At 37.0% G+C, this 17,927-nt stretch overlaps 1 pseudogene; it reads left to right on the top strand.

Moving 5' to 3' along the window:
- Nucleotides 1-11,782: 11,782 nt before the first annotated feature.
- LOC107019569 overlaps nucleotides 11,783-17,927 on the top strand; it is a 38,296-nt pseudogene continuing 32,151 nt past the window's right edge.

Genomic DNA, 17,927 nt, shown 5'->3' with positions numbered 1-17,927 from the left:
GTGTCTATACCATATTGTAAGAGTCAAAGATTTAGACTCAAAAAATTCTCCCATTGAGTTAGTCCCCATAGTAAGGGAATTTTCCAAGGTCTTTCCTAATGATCTTTCCAGAATCCCTCCGGAATGGGAAATTGATTTTGGTATTGACTTGCTACCGGATACCAATACCATTTCACTTCTTCCTTACTTGATGACTCCGATAGAATTGAAAGAGTTGAAGGCTCAACTCAAAGATTTACTACACAGAGGCTTTATTAGACTTAGTCTTTCTCCATGGGGTGCTCCGGTTTTGTTTGTAAAGAAGAAGGATGAGCCCCTTGTAATGTGCATCGATTACGCCAACTCAATAAAGTCACTATTAAGAACAAGTATCCTCTCCCTCAAATTGACGACTTGTTTGATCAACTCCAAGGTGCAGGCTACTTTTCAAAAATTGACTTAGGTCAGGGTATTACCAACTTAGTGTGAGAGGTGAGGATAAACCAAGAACAGAATTTCGAACAAGATATGATCACTTTCTGTTCTTAGTAATGTCATTTGGTCTCACTAATTCCCCAATGGAATTTATGGATCTCATGAATAAGGTGTTTTGAAGTTACCTAGATTCATTTGTCATTGTCTTCATTGACGACATCTTAGTATATTCGAAAAATGAGGGTGAACACAGGGATAACTTGAGCGTGGTGTTACAAGTGCTTAAGGAAAACCATTTATTTTCTAAGTATAACAAATGTGAGTTTCGGTTAAGGTCGGTACATTTCTTGGTTATATCATCTCTAGTGAGGGAGTTAAGGGGAATCCAGGGAAAACCGAGGCGGTGAAAAATTAGCCTAGGCCATTGAATCCAACTGACATTAGGAGTTTCTTTAGTCTAGTGGGTTATTATGGAGGTTTGTGGATGGCGTTACGTCCATTGCATCTCCCTTGACTACTTTGACCAAAAACAGTGTGATGTTTGAGTGGTAGGAGGCATGTGAAAGAAGCTTACAAATCTTGAAGGATAGTCTTACTTCTGCTCCGATTTGACTTTATCAGAGGGTACCAAGTTTTTTTTTTTGTGTATTGTGATGCATCCTGAGTGGGGTTGGGGTTTGTTCTTATGCAACATGGGAAAGTAGTGCCTATGTTTATGGGAAACATAAGGTGCATGAGAGAACCATCCAACTCATGATCTTGAGTTTGCGGCCGTGGTTTTTGCCTTGAAAATAGGGAGATATTATTTGTATAGGGTCCATGTTGATGTGTATACCAACCACAAGAGTCTTCAATATGTGTTTACTCAAAAGGAGTTAAATCTACAACAAAGAAGGTGGTTGGAATTGTTGAAAGATTACGACATGAGTGTTCTCTATGATCCCGGCAAAGCCAATTTAGTTGTGGATTCTATAAGTCGTATGACCATGAGTAGTGTGTCTCATGTAGATGAAGCCAAGAAAGACCTAGTGAAAGTGGTTCATAGGTTGTCTATATTAGGTGTAAGATTGGAAGATTCTCCGAATGGTGGTTTCGTGGTCTATCATAACTCTGAATCATCATTTGGTGGTTCAGGTGAAGTCCAAACAACACCTTGATCAACCATTGATGGAGTTTAAGAACTCGGTTATGAGTCAACTTAATGAGGCGTTCTCCTTGGGGGGATGGTGTCTTGAGGTATCAAGGAATGTTGTGTTTTCCCAATGTACATGGCTTGAGGAACCGGATTCTTGAGAAAACTCATAGGTCCCGTTACTCCATTCATCAGGGTTCTACAAAGATGTATCATAACGTCAATAAGTATTTTGGTGGGAAGGACTAAAGAAGGACATAGTGAAATTTGTTGCAAAATGTCCAAATTACCAACAATTGAAAGCCAAACACCAAAAGCCGGGTGGTTAACTTCAAGAAATCCAAGTTCCTACATAGATGTGGGAAGACATTAATAATGATTTTGTTTAGGTTTGCCTCGGACACAAAATCAATATGACTCCATATGGATTGTTGTGGATATGTTGACCAAATCTGCTCATTTTATTCCTGTCAGTCTACCTATTCGGTGGAGGATTATGCAAGGATCTTCATAGATGATATTTTGTGTTGCCATGGTATTAGATTAGCCATCAAATCAGATAGGTGTGCACCATTCACGTCTAGGTTTTGGAGGTTATTCAAAAAAGGGTTAGGTACCAAGATGAAGTTAAGCACCGCTTTTAATCCTCAAATGGGTGGTCAAGTGGAGCGTACTATTCAAACCCTTGAAGATATGCTTCCAGCTTGTATAATTGATTTCAAGGGAAATTGGGATAAACATTTGCCTTTCGTTGTGTTTGCATATATAGCAATAGTTACCATTCATCTATAGCTATGGCGCCTTATGAAGCCTTGTTTGGTTAGAGATGTAGATATCCAATTGGATGTTTTGAAGTAGGCGAGTCTTCACTTTTGGGTCCCGATTTGATTTATAAGACTTTGGAGAAGGTTCATATTACAAGTAATCTCTTGGAAATAGCTTATTGTTAGCAAAAGTCTTATGCCAACAATAGGAGAAGGGAGTTAGTGTTTGAAGAAGGTGATAAAGTGTATCTAAAAATTTTGCCTATGAAAGAATTGGTGAGATTTGGAAAGAAAGGGAAGTTTAGTCATCGTTATGTGAATCCGTATGAAATCTTGCAAAAGATTGGTAAGGTTGAACATGAGTTGAGGTTTCCTAGTTAATTGTCTTAGGTTCATCAACTTTTCCTTATTTCGATGCTTACGAAGTGTATAGGTGATCCCAAGTCCATTCTTCCTATTGAAGGTTTAGGTGTTCAGAGAACCTCTCTTATGAGGAGGTTCCGGTTCAAGTCCTTGATAGACAAGTAAAGCAGTTAAGAAATAAAGAGGTGGCTTCCGTAAAGTTGTTATGGAAGAATCACCTAGTTGAGAGTGTAACATTGTAGGCCGAGACTGATATGAAGTCCTGTTACCCTTATCTATTTGATAACTAAGGTTTTTTTAAAACTAATAATGAAAATAATGACTAAAATTGAAGTTGCTTTGGTTTTTGGTGAAGTTTTGCAAAAATGTTCATGTTATAGTGAATTACATTGAAGTTATCCCTATAAAAGTGAAAATGCTATTTCTTTGTTTTGAGTTTACGTTGTGCATTTTAAGTACATGTTACCTCCATGAATTGAATTAAGCATGTTGATATTTATTGAAGAAAGCTTTGACAGAATGAATAAACATGACAGGAATGTTGAACTATTATGAGTTTTAAAATGATGTTTTAAGTTGAATTGTGGAAAAGGCCATGTGGTTATGTTAATTTTAATTGTAACTCAGGTTTTGATATGTTGTTGTTGGTTGGGCTGCTAGTCTTGAGTCTATTCCTTTCTTTTTAAAGAATTTTAATGTCATTCGGGGACGAATGTTCCTCAGTGGGGGAAAATATAATACTCCGGAATTCTAAAGCCTAATCTAGATCCTAAAATGAGAGTCTAAGAGTTGTAACACTTTTTATAAGTCAATTATAACGTATTTGAGTCATTTAGGAAGTTTTAGAATTAAAACGTGAAGGAACGTCCATGACGTTCGAAACTAGTTCAAGAGGTGCTAGTGTGCATTAGCCTATTTGACTACGTTTTAAGAATCAGAAAGTGATGAAATTTGGTGGTATGGTGTATAACATGTACTAGAGTTAGTTTATATTCGAAACGTCTGGGTACTACTCCCCAAGGACCCAGCAAAGGTACGTCCGGGTACAACTCCCCAAGGACCAACCAAGGTCCTTTGAGGAGGACCCTTGCAATATGGCAGAAAGCTGCCAAAAGGCAATGTTCATTAATGAGTGCAGGAGACAATCCATTGGTGACTAGAAGGGGTGTAGATTCCTCCATCGATAAATACTTAGCCAAAATTTTGAAGGGGTCATTTTGGCAACACTCTGATCAAAAGGACGGACGAATAGGATGGTTGGTCCCTTGGTCGTCGATTGACAAACGAGGCGTGCACATGGTCTCGTCTGTCAAAGAGGATATTTTTATACACCTTTTTAGGATTAGTTAAATGAATTAATAAAGTGGTTAGTTAATAAGTTATGGGTTAAGGAGGTTTAATTAAGTTAGTTAATGACCTATATAAAGACCCTAACCTAATTAAACTAACCTAACCCTCAGAATTTCCAAAACTCAACTTGCTTCTCCTTCTCTCTTCTTTCTCTTTCCCAAACAAACCCCATTTAAGAATTAGCAAAGAAGGGTTATAGGTGTGCAAATGATAAAGTTTCTCCATCAAACTTAATTAAACAGTAAGGTATGAATTTCTTTAACCTTTGGGGTTTCTTTCCCCAAAAGGTTCACCAAAATTGATTTCAAAAAGTAGAGTTCTAAGTAGGTTTTCTTTCAATACGAAATTTATTTTATAAATTTTCTTGTTTATGACTCCTTTTGGTTATAATGAGTATATTACATGTATTATAAAAACAATATACTAATTCTTGATGCATTGACCTAGTTTGTGGAAAGATGACCTTTTCCCCTTAACCTTAGGTTATGATCTTGAATTGAATTGTGTATTATTGATACAATTATCTTGGTTAATGTGTAAATTACTATTGTATATTGTTATTCTGTCAATTGTTAGTAGATTGTGATGTATTGCAGTCCAATTATGCTTGTTCTTGAGTAATTAACCTAAGTCTCTAATTCTAGACTATGAACAAGTGATGAACTATTCTTTAGTGATTCAATTGACTTTATTATTATGTTGGTTACTATTGTGTGATTGTATTATATCCTTTGTTGAGTTGAATTAGAGTGTTGATGTTAAGACCTTGATGATGGAATTTGTGAAGGAGATTGGGTAGGTCTCATGATCTCTATTCTTTACTTCAATTATGATTACTTGTGATTAATTGATGATGTTGTGTTGAAGTATACCTTATGTTAAGATTCGGGGTTTGTATGATGTTGAATTGAAATGTGGATCGTTAGTTGTTGGCTAAGATGTAAATTTTAAAAGGATTGTGATAACTTACCAATGTTCCGTATTATGATGTTACTATGTAAATGTGCTAACCTCACATGTATGAATTGTAATGAAAGGAAAATACTCATGCAATTCTTATTAAGCTATGATGATGATTATAAAAGGGATAGACCCTATGGCGTACATTAAGCTATGATGATTATGAAGGTATTAAAGACATTTTAAAAAGGGACTCTAGCTTAGCACCGAGTGAACTAGAGTGAGGATGTCACTTCCCAAATTGGGAAGGTAGGTTCACTATTGTACTTATTAGATTGGATACTATGCTTCATGTAGCATAAAGAGGGTCCAACTATGTCTCCTAGTTCTTAAACTATGTTGCCCCCATAAGAATACTAGCTAGTGGATCCACAATAGATGTTATGTTAATGTTTTGGAACTACCTTGGAGAGTAGTACGCCTTCCTTTGGTGTAGTGTTCGATGACAACATGTTCCCAAGGGGTAAAAAGATTAACTAAAGGAATGAGATCTAACTAGGATGAACTAAGAAGGATTAGCTTAGTCTAGGTAGGGGTATGAGACTCTACCTATACATTGCACTAGTTATCCTTCAAGGAAGTCATAGAAGGATATTGTTATGTATGTATATGCTTATAAATGTAAATGATATATATGATGGTCTTGCATGTTTATGATACTACATGATATTCACTTATGAACATGTGTTTGGTCTTTATTGCTAAAGTATGATGTTATGTACTCTTAATGGTATGCTATGTGAAGTATGACATTGTTTATGGTTCTTATTGAGTTGACTTGATTGAGTAAGGTAACGGGGATTTGATTATTCATTGCACTAGCATACTTAGTGAGGGTTCATGAGTAATAGTCATTGCTTTGGTTATGATGTTATGAGTTCTTACAAATGCTTGTTGATGTTATAACTTGATGTTAGAGTTGTTTTGGTTATGTGTTCAATTATGTTGATATGCATGTTAGCTTGAATTGACTTAGTATGGTTGGTCTTGTGATGTACATGGTCTTGACTTAACGAATATATCTTATTGATTGGTATGGTTTCTTGAATGTGCATAAGACTTTTCAAAGTAAATTGCATACTTTATTGAAATGTCCCTCTTTAGCATGATTTTATGTTGTGTATGAATATGGTCTCATACTTAGTACAGGTGATGTGCTAACCCCATTATCTCCCCTTTTCCCCTTAGGTTCCGGTCGTTGAAGGCTTTTGACGACTTTTGAAGGAAGATTTGGAACTCTCACTCTCCAAGTAGGGTAGGTCCTCACCACTTCAAGGACAATGCCATTTTCTAGCTTCGGATATTGATATGTGGTATACACAATATGTTAAGTTTTTTCATTTGAGTACTAAAGATTGTATAGACTATATGTGGATTTTATTTTATTGATGTATGGGTTATGCCCAATTGTTATACTCTTTTTTAGATGGTTATGAGATGAGACATCTGGTTTTAAGACTATGTTATATCTTATAAATATATGTGCAATAATAGTAGACTATGTAATCTTCTTATAGGAAGTGTCTACGTATACTCGATATGACTATATTATGTGTATGCGAGAGGTCTATGTAAATCACATGATAGATAGAAGAAAAGTTTTAAATTTTCCGCATTTTAACCTATGAATGTAATGATATGAGCTAAGAGGTTAGTCTTAGTCCTCGACGAGGATGACGAATCCGGTTACATCTAGGGGGTCCTCCCTGAATGTGACAACCACTCAAGAGTTACTTCAATATAACTTATCCAAGAGAGAAAGCTTACCCTTCATCCAAGCCTTTACCACCTTTCCTCAATATTTCACTAAATATATCATAATAAAGCATAATAAGGCAGTAGCTAATCACAACATCATATATAGAAAACCATAGTTTTAACATTATCAAACCAAGCACCTTAAACCCACTCCATAAGTCAAAATTTGAGAATTGGATTGAGCATAGGGTCATTGAGTTTTTAACCTTAAATCACCAAATAACATTGAAAAATATCATGTTACATTCAATAAAACGTTTTCATGCAAGACCCATGATTAGAGTTCAAAATGGAAGAATTTGGAGTTGAAAACCCTTTTTGAAAAGTCTTGAAATGGGATCGTTGAATGAAAGATGAGTCAACGATAAACTACAATACCTCAATATGAAAGAAACCCACGAAATTTGGTGAGGAAACTTGAAGAACTTGGTCTTCTTCCTTGGATTTTGAAGCTTCTTGTCCAATGTTTGATTCCTCCTTGGGGGCCCTTTGGGTGGTCCTCGAGGAGTCGTACTCGAACCTTTTGACCCTTGGTACACCCCTATAGGTACTAAGGTATATCACACTGGCTTTAGACATCAAATACTACCTAAAAACATGCATCAAAATCAAGGACACACTAGCACATTCCAAGCCACAATTTGGGAAAGTCATGTCGTTCTTGGACTTTTAACTTCCAAACACACCCAAACTTTACCAACTGACTTCTAATGCTAAAGTACAATATTTTAACTCATTATTAACTTATGAAACACATGCGAAGCTCTAGTTCAAACTAGTTCATTTTGAGGGTGTAATAGAACATTTGTTCAAAACCATGCTAAGTTACTTTGAAAAGCCTTATGCACAACCAAGAACCCATATAATCCAATAATCACATATTCCTTAAGACAAGATCATATACAACACAAGACCAACATTATCAAGTATAATCAAGTCAACATGTATCATAGTATATTTGAGTACATAATCAATACAACTCCAACATAATGTTATAACAACATTATATATATAAGAGTTCATAACATGACAACATATACAAGACCCCTACTAATAACCCACCATCAAGTAAAACCCCATAATCTTACTCAACTACGTAAACCCATCAAAGGATCACAAGTAATGTCTATCTACACATAACATAGCATCAAGAGTAGTCATCATCACATTTTGCAATATAGACCAATAACATGTTCATTAATGAAACTAACATCATATAGAATCATCACTATGTAAAGTCAACATATACATAATCATTTACTTTATATAACATAAGAACAACCTTCTAAGATATCTCTCAAGGACAACTTGTGCAATGTATAGGTAGAGTCCCATACCCCTACCTAGACTAAGTCAAAACTGTTAGGTCACCCTAGTTAGTGTTCTCTTTATTACTTCATTTTAGTTTCGAGAACAATTGCCTTAAACGTCATAAACCATATGATCTAAACATGGAATCTGGTATCATGAAACCCTACATCAAAAAAAAATTGGACTACTTGCCAAGGTAGTAAAACATGAACATATCATTCTAGGTGGATCCACTAGCTAGTATTCCTATGAGGGAAACATAGTTAAAGAACTAGGAGATATACTTGGGACCCTTTTGATGCATAATCGCATTATTGTTCCAATTTCATGAGTATCATTTTGAACCTACCTTCTCACATAAGGATAGGACACCTCCCATATCTAGTTCGCTCGTTGCTAAGCTAATGTCCCTTTTTTAAATTTGTTTAAGACTTTATTAATCTTCATAGCTTAGTATAGGCTATATGAGACTACCCACTTGCTTATTTAAAATCATTACCTCATTAGGAATTGCATGAGAATATTCATTCAATGCAACTGTCATATGTGAGATTAACACATTATTATCATGTCATACTAAGGCACGTACAGAATTTATAACCGACCTTATAATTTCATCTTAAGCATAATCTCACATCTTCACATAATCAATAGATTTCAATTACATGATCATACCAGCACCTAATCAATATAATCACAAGAAATGCTTCAGTTGAACCTCATCACTAAGTACAAGCCATCACAATTGAAGTAAAGGTTCAAGATCACGAAGTCTTACCAATTTCTCCTTCAAAAGCCATCATCGTTGGTTTACCTAATTCAATCCCATTTCATCCATCAATAGGTGTAACAACATAATACAATAGTAAATAACAAGCAATAAGTCAATTGCATTATAACAATCCCAATTAACTTCAATTCATAACATAGGGTTAGGGGGAATTGGGTTCATCATAAACTCATCAAGATTTAGATCCAATCCCAACAATACATTACCCTAGGCAGTCCATAAATCAATTACAATATATTGAACAAGTCTAACAAATAATATATTCTCCAATTCTCATCAATTCATAAGCAAGACCCAAGATTTGGGGAAATTGGGGAAAGGGACATGATCCACACGAAAATCCCCTAATTAACATCAATTACTCAACAATATATATTTAATTAGACAAGTGTAACAACTAGACATAATCAATCATCAATTTCATGTTTAGAAGAAAACCCATTAGAATAGGGAAACCTTGGAATTGGGTTACTTAGAAATCAACTTCGAAAGGATCTCTAGAGGAAAGGATCCCAAGAGTGAAGAAATCATACCTTAATGAAGCTTAATACATGAAATTCAAGTGAAATACTTGATAAAATGGACTTTTTCTTCAAATTTCCTTCTTTCTTCATTAGAGGTTGAATATAGAGAGAAAGTAGAGAGAGGTGAGAGCTTTTGAGTTTTGATTTGGGGATTTGATTTGAGTCAGTGAATGTGAGGTAAAACTGATTTAAAATAAATATATAGACCTCCCATGAAATACAAAAAGACCACTCACTTAAGTTGACCCTTCAATGAAGTCAAACTTGAATTCCAAATTTTAGATTTTCGTCGTAGAACAAGTCCGCGACGCGGAGCTGATACCGCATCATTTTCTAAATTAATTTTTGAGAAAGTAGAGTCCACGACCTGACCGTGACAGAGACTTGATTTTGACTAAAATCCCACCAAGTCCGCGACGCGGACACATTTCTTCCATGTGTATTTTGGCTGCTACTTTGGCAGCTTGCCAAGCCCATTATGGGGTCCGTTCGTACACCCCTAGGGAGACCCTTGGGGGGTCGGACCAGGACGTTTTCACCATATATACATAGTTTACCCATTTAAAGTCACTCTAAAATTTTTAGACTTCATACAAAACCTACAAACCTTCACGACACCTAAGGACGTTTTACTAGTTCTATTAGACTAGCTTCCAGACGTCTTGGACGTTTCTTGACGTCTTGAATCTAAAATATTCTTAATGGTTTATAAACATTATTTTAGGCGTATAAACATTGTTACCAACCTTTGAACAAATTGTGAGTCTCTATATTAGGTCATGGACTTTCAGAGAGTTACAAATTTGGATCAAAAGGGAACATTTATTGAATTTGGTCAACCGCTTTTAGTCTAGATATGGGCTATTTTTAACAAGGGCCTACGATAACCTCCTAGATACTAAAGTAGATTCCCTTAGATGGACTAACCGGGAAAGTTCTAGTTAGGCACCAACTGTTGAACACTCAAATATCCTCACACTCACTTGACACATCGTTCCACTATGAGATTATCATAATTCCTAATTCATGTTTTAGTTTAAGGTCATGGAGTTGATGCCTTTTCAAGTCATGTTTAAAGATAACAAATTCAACTTATCTGAACCTATACATGCAAGCACTACAATGTACAGGGTATCATTTTTCTTTAGCCATCATGCTTCAGTCTTTCATGCTTCTATACATATACTCATACACATATACACAGGCAAGAAAACCAAAAGAGAGGATCGGGTGTTGGGATGCTCAGACTCCATCATATCACTCACATTCAATTTACCCCACCCTCAACAAAAAAATTGTAATTATCCCCAATATACAATAAATCCTACACAACAGGATGTTAGGTGAAGCAAAACATGTGGTGCATAGCGCCGAAGATCTCTCAGCAAATGGGTGGGTCCTGTTTCCCAAAGCTCTCAAGATCAAAATTTTTGTCACCATCAGAAGTGCCCACATCTCTAAGTGTGACACCATCAGTAAAGCCACCCGCCTTTCTCTTTGTATCATCAGTATTGCTCCTTTCTCTGCTCACAGGCACGGATCTGGCTGCCCCAAAATCTAACTCGTGCACCCTCCTCTGGCGCATCTTCTCATCCACTAACAAGGACAACCTAATTTTTTCCAACTATGTCTGCTACTTTTTTATTCGATGGGAATCATCATCGGCCTCGGTGGTGTGGCTAGAATGGTGTTTTTTGCCGCGAACACGGGGTTCAATTTGTAGCTCAGCGAGATAACTAGAACAATTCCTCCAAAATAGTATCTTAGATTAGCTCGGTTGGAGCATGCTCCGGCTCAGTCCCTGACATCCTTAAGATAGCATCAACATTGGCTCGTAGGCTGGACAACTTACTCTGAATGGTAGTGAGATTAATGGTGGGGGCTGGTTGTGCTATAACACGTAGGTCAAATGCATCAACGCATTTGTGAACCACCTGAATCTTCTGCTCCGTTTGATTTGCCACCCGCTTCTCTATATGGTCCTCTTCCTTTTTTGTGGACTTCTGCATCCACGTCTTCATATGATTAAGTGGGTGCTCATATGCGCCTCTAGCTTATGAATTCTAGCTAGAGCGATCACAGCTACAACTGTTGGTGTGGATATGGATGAGCAGGGGGACTTGTTGGCTGCATGTGAATTAGAGGCCAGAGTGCGGAAGGGTCAACCCCTTGGGATAGCTCCACTGTTCCATCAAAATTGTCGCCCAATGCAGGAACCTTGACCCGGGGCACTATGGGGTGCTGCGACATTAGTCTCATCCTTGATGAGACATATATGCAATGTACAGGTCGGGTAGAGAAGCGTATCACAATGCTAGATTAACACTCTAGCATCCCTGAACATCTGAAAGATCAAACACAGAAAAGGGTAATTGTTGGAGGTCTTAAAGCCCTCTCGTGAATGTCCACAAACATCATGCGGGCAAAGTCAATCTCTAGCCCAACTGCCAGCGCTGCCACCATGATTACCCTGTCCCCTGTGGGTACTTTGTCAGCCTCAGTACTTGACACTCTGTTTAAAACCAACAACCAGAAGAATTTTGCCACAAAAGTCAGTGTGGCCTTCCTGAGACCTACTCGAGGTGCTATGACTCAGTAAACTCGCTCACTATCTGCCAATGTATATTGGGTCAGCCACATTTTTACCGCCTCTCGCTTCTCCGCACTCCTTATAAAGTCACCACTCTGAACAATGTCCCACCTATAATTAAACTCTGAAGTATTACAACTCCAATCTGAACTGCGGTGGGGCTTTATTGGAATCGGCGGATGGTGGCTTCCAAGATGTCAACCCGACAGCCTCGTACTAGTTTAGAAGAATGAAGGTCCTGTTTGGCGGGTTTTGCCTGCTTTGTAATGGACCCTCGGAGAGTGGCAACTTCGAAGACCTAGAACTCCCACCCAATCTCCTCTCTATATGCGCCAAAGTCCTAAGCAATAGAGTCACACTTGTGGAGATTTAAGAGTTTTGCACCTCTTAAGATGTATGTAGATTCCCTATGAGAACTTGACGTACCTCAGTAACTAGCCGGCTTATCACCCCCTTTTAATTTATCATTTCTTCATCTCTATACACTTGAAATTTACCCTTAATGCACCACTTGTTTGGTTCATGTGAAACTAGAGCAGGGTCAATTGTTCAGGTTTCAGGTGCAACATCCAAGCTAGTGGCCTGATTAAACGAGGCATGTTGCTCATATTCCCCTGATATGGATGCTCCATGACAGGTAGAGCTGGATGCGGTGGCTGACATAGACTTGAAGACTGGGCCGCCCCTGATCTTGTGGTCATAGTGGACTCAAAGTCGGATTCTGATCCTCTTTCTGTGCTGGAAGCATCCCCGGTTGGTGTGCCGATCAGTATGCGATCCTTATCAGACAAGGAGGCAGTACTTACGTCGGGGTTCACCTTCCGGGGGAGCCTCTACTGGCTGGGGATGTTGCCACATTGTGGCAAAAACCATATTTCTCCAGCAGCCGTTTGAAAATTTTTATTACAAAAGTGGGAGCCGCTGTCGCTAATAATTGCCCTATGTGTCCCGAATCTGGAGAAGATATTTTCTTCAAAAATGTGGTGACACTCTTCCCCTCATTTTTGGGGATCACAATTGCTTTAACCCATTTCGACACATAGTCAACTTCCACTAGAATTATTTCATCCCATGATATTTCACAAATGGGCCCATGAAGTCAATGCCCCATATATCAAATAGCTCAATCACAAGAATGGGATTCATGGGAAACTCTTGTCTATTTGAAATCCCTCAATCTCGTAGGCAATAATCACATGATTTGGTGAAATCATGAGCATCTTGGTAAATGGTGGGACAATAGTGCCCACACTACAAAATCTTTTGCAAGTTCGAATTACACTATGTCCCCACCAACAGGCGATGAATGACATGACTCCAAAATACTTAACATTTCAACCTCAGGTAGATAACGACAAATAATACCGTTGGCACGATTCCGATATTAGTAAGACTCATCCCAAAAGAACTTCTTAAAATCATGCATGAACTTCTTCCTTTGTTGGAAAGTCAAATCCTACTGGACCATCACTTGCCAGATAGTTCGAAAAGTTTGTGAACCATGTGATAATGTCCTAAGAAGCAGCTAATACATGGTACTATGGGAAGGAATTATTTAGCCTTTTCCCCCATTTCCCCATAACTTCATCCTCCAATATAGACAAGTGGTCGGCCACTTGATTCTTTGTCCCCTTTCTATCCTTCACCTCAAAATCAAAATCTTGGAGAAATGATATCCATCTGATCAACTTTGATTCACATCGTTCTTTGCCATTAAATACCTTAAAGCAAAATGGTCGGTATGCACTATGACCCTCAGGCCAAAAAAATAGGAACAGAACTTCTCGAATGCAAACACTAGTGTGAGAAGTTCCTGTTTAGTTAAAGTGTAGTTCTTTTTGGATTCATTCAGGGCTTTACTCGCATAATTGATAGGGTGAAGGATTTATCTCTTCTCTGTCCCAATACCATACCAAGTGCTATCCCTCTTGCATCACACATTACCTCAAATGGCTCACCCCAATTTTGAGAAATAATAAGGCGGCATACATAAACTTCCCTTTAAACTCACCAAATGCTTCATACATGATTCATCGAAATAGAACTTACAGTCCTTCTCGAGCAGTTTGAATAATGGATGTGTGATTTTTGATAAATTCTTGTTAAACCTTCGGTAAAAACAACCATTCCCAAGAAAACATCTCACACACTTGACGGAGATGGATGATGGAAGCTTCTATATCACCTCAACTTGGGCCCGGTCAACCACTATCCTCTTTTATGGTATTCGATGGCCCAACACTATCCTTCCTTCACCATAAAGTGGCACTTCTCCTAATTTAGAACAAAATTTCATTCTTCACATCTCTTGGGCACCTCGTCCATATTATTCAAACACCCATCAAAGGACTCGCTAACCATAAAAAAATCATCCATGAACACTCAATAGTGTCCTCCCCTATATCAGAAAATATCGACATCATACAATGATGGAAGGTTGCTTGTGCATTACCCAACCCAAATAGCATCCGTTTGAATGCAAAAGTTCCATAAGGGCACATAAAGGTGATCATTTCTTGGTCTTTCGGAGCAATAGTATCAACCCTTTCCTGCATGTCTGTCCAAGATCTGGTCCATGAAGGGCATGTGAAAATTGTCCTTCTCTATCCATGCATTCAACTTCCGGTAGTCCATGCAAACTCTTCATCCGATAACAAGACGCATCGTAACAAGCTCGTTCCTTTTATTAGGTACTACACTCATCTAACCCTTTTTAGGCACGCAAAGAATAGGACACACCCAACTGCTCTCCGCTATAAAATAAATTACCCCAACATCCAATCACTTGATGATATCCTTTTTAACTACTTCTTGCATAGGCAGATTCAACCTTTTTGGTGCTCAAAACTAGGTTTGTGATATGGCATGAGTTGATTTTGTTAGAACAAATACCGGGTGGAATCTTAATAATAACTACAATAGTCCATCCAATGGTCCCCTTAATCCTCTTCAACACCGTCACTATGCACTCTACTTGTTACCTTGTCACATCCAAGGATCAATCCCTAGATGTAACCGGCATCGCTATCGTTAGAGATGAATAAGACTAACCTCTTAGCATTTGTAATTACATATCATAGGTTAAATTGTGTAAAATTAAAAAAAATTCATACACTTCTATCATAAGAGGTTTACATATACCTCTCGCTTACACATCATATATACATAGGGAGTTTACATAGGCTTCTACTTTTGTTTCATATACATAATGCATACAAACATTCTAATAGGGAATGTCTCACATTTAAACAATCTAGAATGAATACAACATTTTGGCATAATCCATACATTATTACAACAAAAGCCACATATAGGTTTACACAATAATAGTCTCCAAATGAAATAGAAATATGGGTTAGTACACCACTTTTACTAAGTATGGAAACATGCACATAAAAGATTTGAAATCATGCTAAAGGGGACATTTGTTCAAAACCATGACAAGTTACTTTGAAGAGCTTTATGCACAACCAAGAACCCAAATAATCCAATAATAACAAATTCCTTAAGACAAGACCATATACAACACAAAACCAACATCATCAAGTATAACCAAGTCAACATGTTTAATTGCATACTTTGAGTACATAATCAATAGAACTCCTACATCATGTTATACCAACAAGGAATGTACAACAGTTCATAAAATTTCAACATATACAAGACCCTTACTCATATCTCACCTTCAAGTCTACAAGTGAAATGACAAAGTAAAGACCATAACCTTAATAAACCAAGTAAACTCAACGAAGGACCATTATCAATGTCACGACTTAGATAACATAGCATCAAGAGTATTCATCATCATATTTAGCAATATAGAGCAATATCATGTTCATAAAGGAAACGAACATAATATAGGTTCATTAACACGTAAAGCCAACATATGCATAACATTTACTTTATAAAACATAATAACATCCTTTTAGGATTTCCCCTTAAAGCTAACTACTGCAATGTATCGGTAAAGTCTCATACCCCTGCCTAGACTAAGTCAAACCCCTTAAGTAAGACTAGTTAGAGTTCACATTATTACTTTGTTTTTCTTTTGGGAACACTTGCCTTAAGAATCATCTACCACATGAGCTAAATGTGGAATCTGGTTTCATGAAATCCTACACCAAAATAAGGTTCATTACTTGCCAAGGTAATACAAAAACATGAACATAACATTCTAGGTGGATCCACTAGCTAGTATTCCTATGGGGGCAACATTGTTCAATAACTAGGAGATATACTTGGGACCCTATTTATGCAATTGCATTATAGTATCCAATCTCATGAGTACAATGGTGAACCTACCTTCCAACATTGGGAAGGTACACTTCTCACTACTAGTTCAATCGCTACTAAGCTAGAGCCCCTTTTTGAAATGTCTTTTAGTAATCTTTTAATAATGATAACTTAGTTTATGGCATAGAAGACTAACCCCTTGAATATTCATAGTCATTATCTCATTAGGAATTGCATGAGAATTTCTTTTCAATAAAACCCTCATATGTTAGATCAACACATTATCATCATCATGTCATAATAAGGCACATAAGCAATTCATAACAAACCTTATACCATTACATCTTAAACATAATGTCAGACCTTCACATAATCAAGAAATTTCATTTGCATCATCATACCAACACCTACTCAATATAATCACAATGCATGCTTCAATTGAACTTTATCACCAAGTACAAGCCATCACAATTGAAGTAAAGGTTCAAGATCACAAAGTCTTACCAATTATACTCAAAAGCAATCATCATTGATATTACCCTCAACAAATCAAATTTCCTCCATCAGCATCCGTTATTAGGTGTAGTAAAATAATTTAATACTAATTAACACAAAAACTAAGTCAATTACTGTCACGCCCCGAGCTACCCCCGAGACTCGGACACAGAACCTAGGACCACAATTTATCCCAAACTAACCTACTAACTGGTTCATGAGCATACTAAAGTTAATGAATTGATGCAGAAGCTAAATCATAACTAAATCTTAAAAGATGGGGAATACTCATATTCTATAACTGAGATATTGGAAAACAATGAGTTTAATACAAAGGAAATATTAACTCAATACTAAGCTGAATCTAACTATGTCTGAAATAAGCCTCTAAATTTGACTAGAAATACTGGGACAAGCCCCAGCTAAATATAGAAAAAGCTGAAATTAAATTACTAAAGACTGAAATGAAACTCATAAATACTATTCTCGGGGAATGAGGACTCACCATTGAATCTGCTGAACTGGAGATCAAAATTGTATCTATGCGTGATCTGGAAGCTGAGAACCTGAACCTACTTCACGAGAAGATGTAGCGCACATATGCGTCACTACTTGAAACGTACTAAGCATGTAGGATAGAGTAAAGTTAAAATAAAACATAACTAAACGAGCATAAAAGCAAGTATAATAATTTGACACTATAAATTGAATTCTGAGCTAACTGGACGCAATGACCAATTTATTACACACAAACTAAATACTGAATATACTGATAAATGTTCAATGCAGAGAGTCTGACTGATCTATGAGATCTACTAATAATCAATAATAAAACTACATGAGCTAAATATGGAGTCCGATGTATACGCCCCATCGAGAGGACCCAATATATCCTGCCAAAGGTATAAAGGCATGCTGACATGATCACTAAACTAATTGCTCACAAAGTGGTCTTACAACCTACTTGTATAGTAGTTATGGGACTAATTGGGTACGTTGAGCCCTAGTCAAACTCGGTATTACATGCTACTCTCCATGAGTTCTATAAAATTAATGGAATTTGTCTGAGTTTCTGTAAATACTGGATAGCTCAAAACTTAACATGCAAGCTTAGAATGCAACAATTAATCTGGTAATTATGCATTTATAATTAAGGTATTTATATCTGAAATATCTGACCTAGCATGTGTAATTCAAGAACTAAAGAAATAGATATCTAGGGTTCTAAAATTCATGCAATAAA

The sequence above is a fragment of the Solanum pennellii genome, chromosome 5 (genome assembly GCF_001406875.1).
Source record: "Solanum pennellii chromosome 5, SPENNV200".
Lineage (NCBI taxonomy): Eukaryota > Viridiplantae > Streptophyta > Magnoliopsida > Solanales > Solanaceae > Solanum > Solanum pennellii.
Note: the sequence above shows the minus strand (reverse complement) of the source record. Positions and strands in the feature narration are given on the sequence as shown.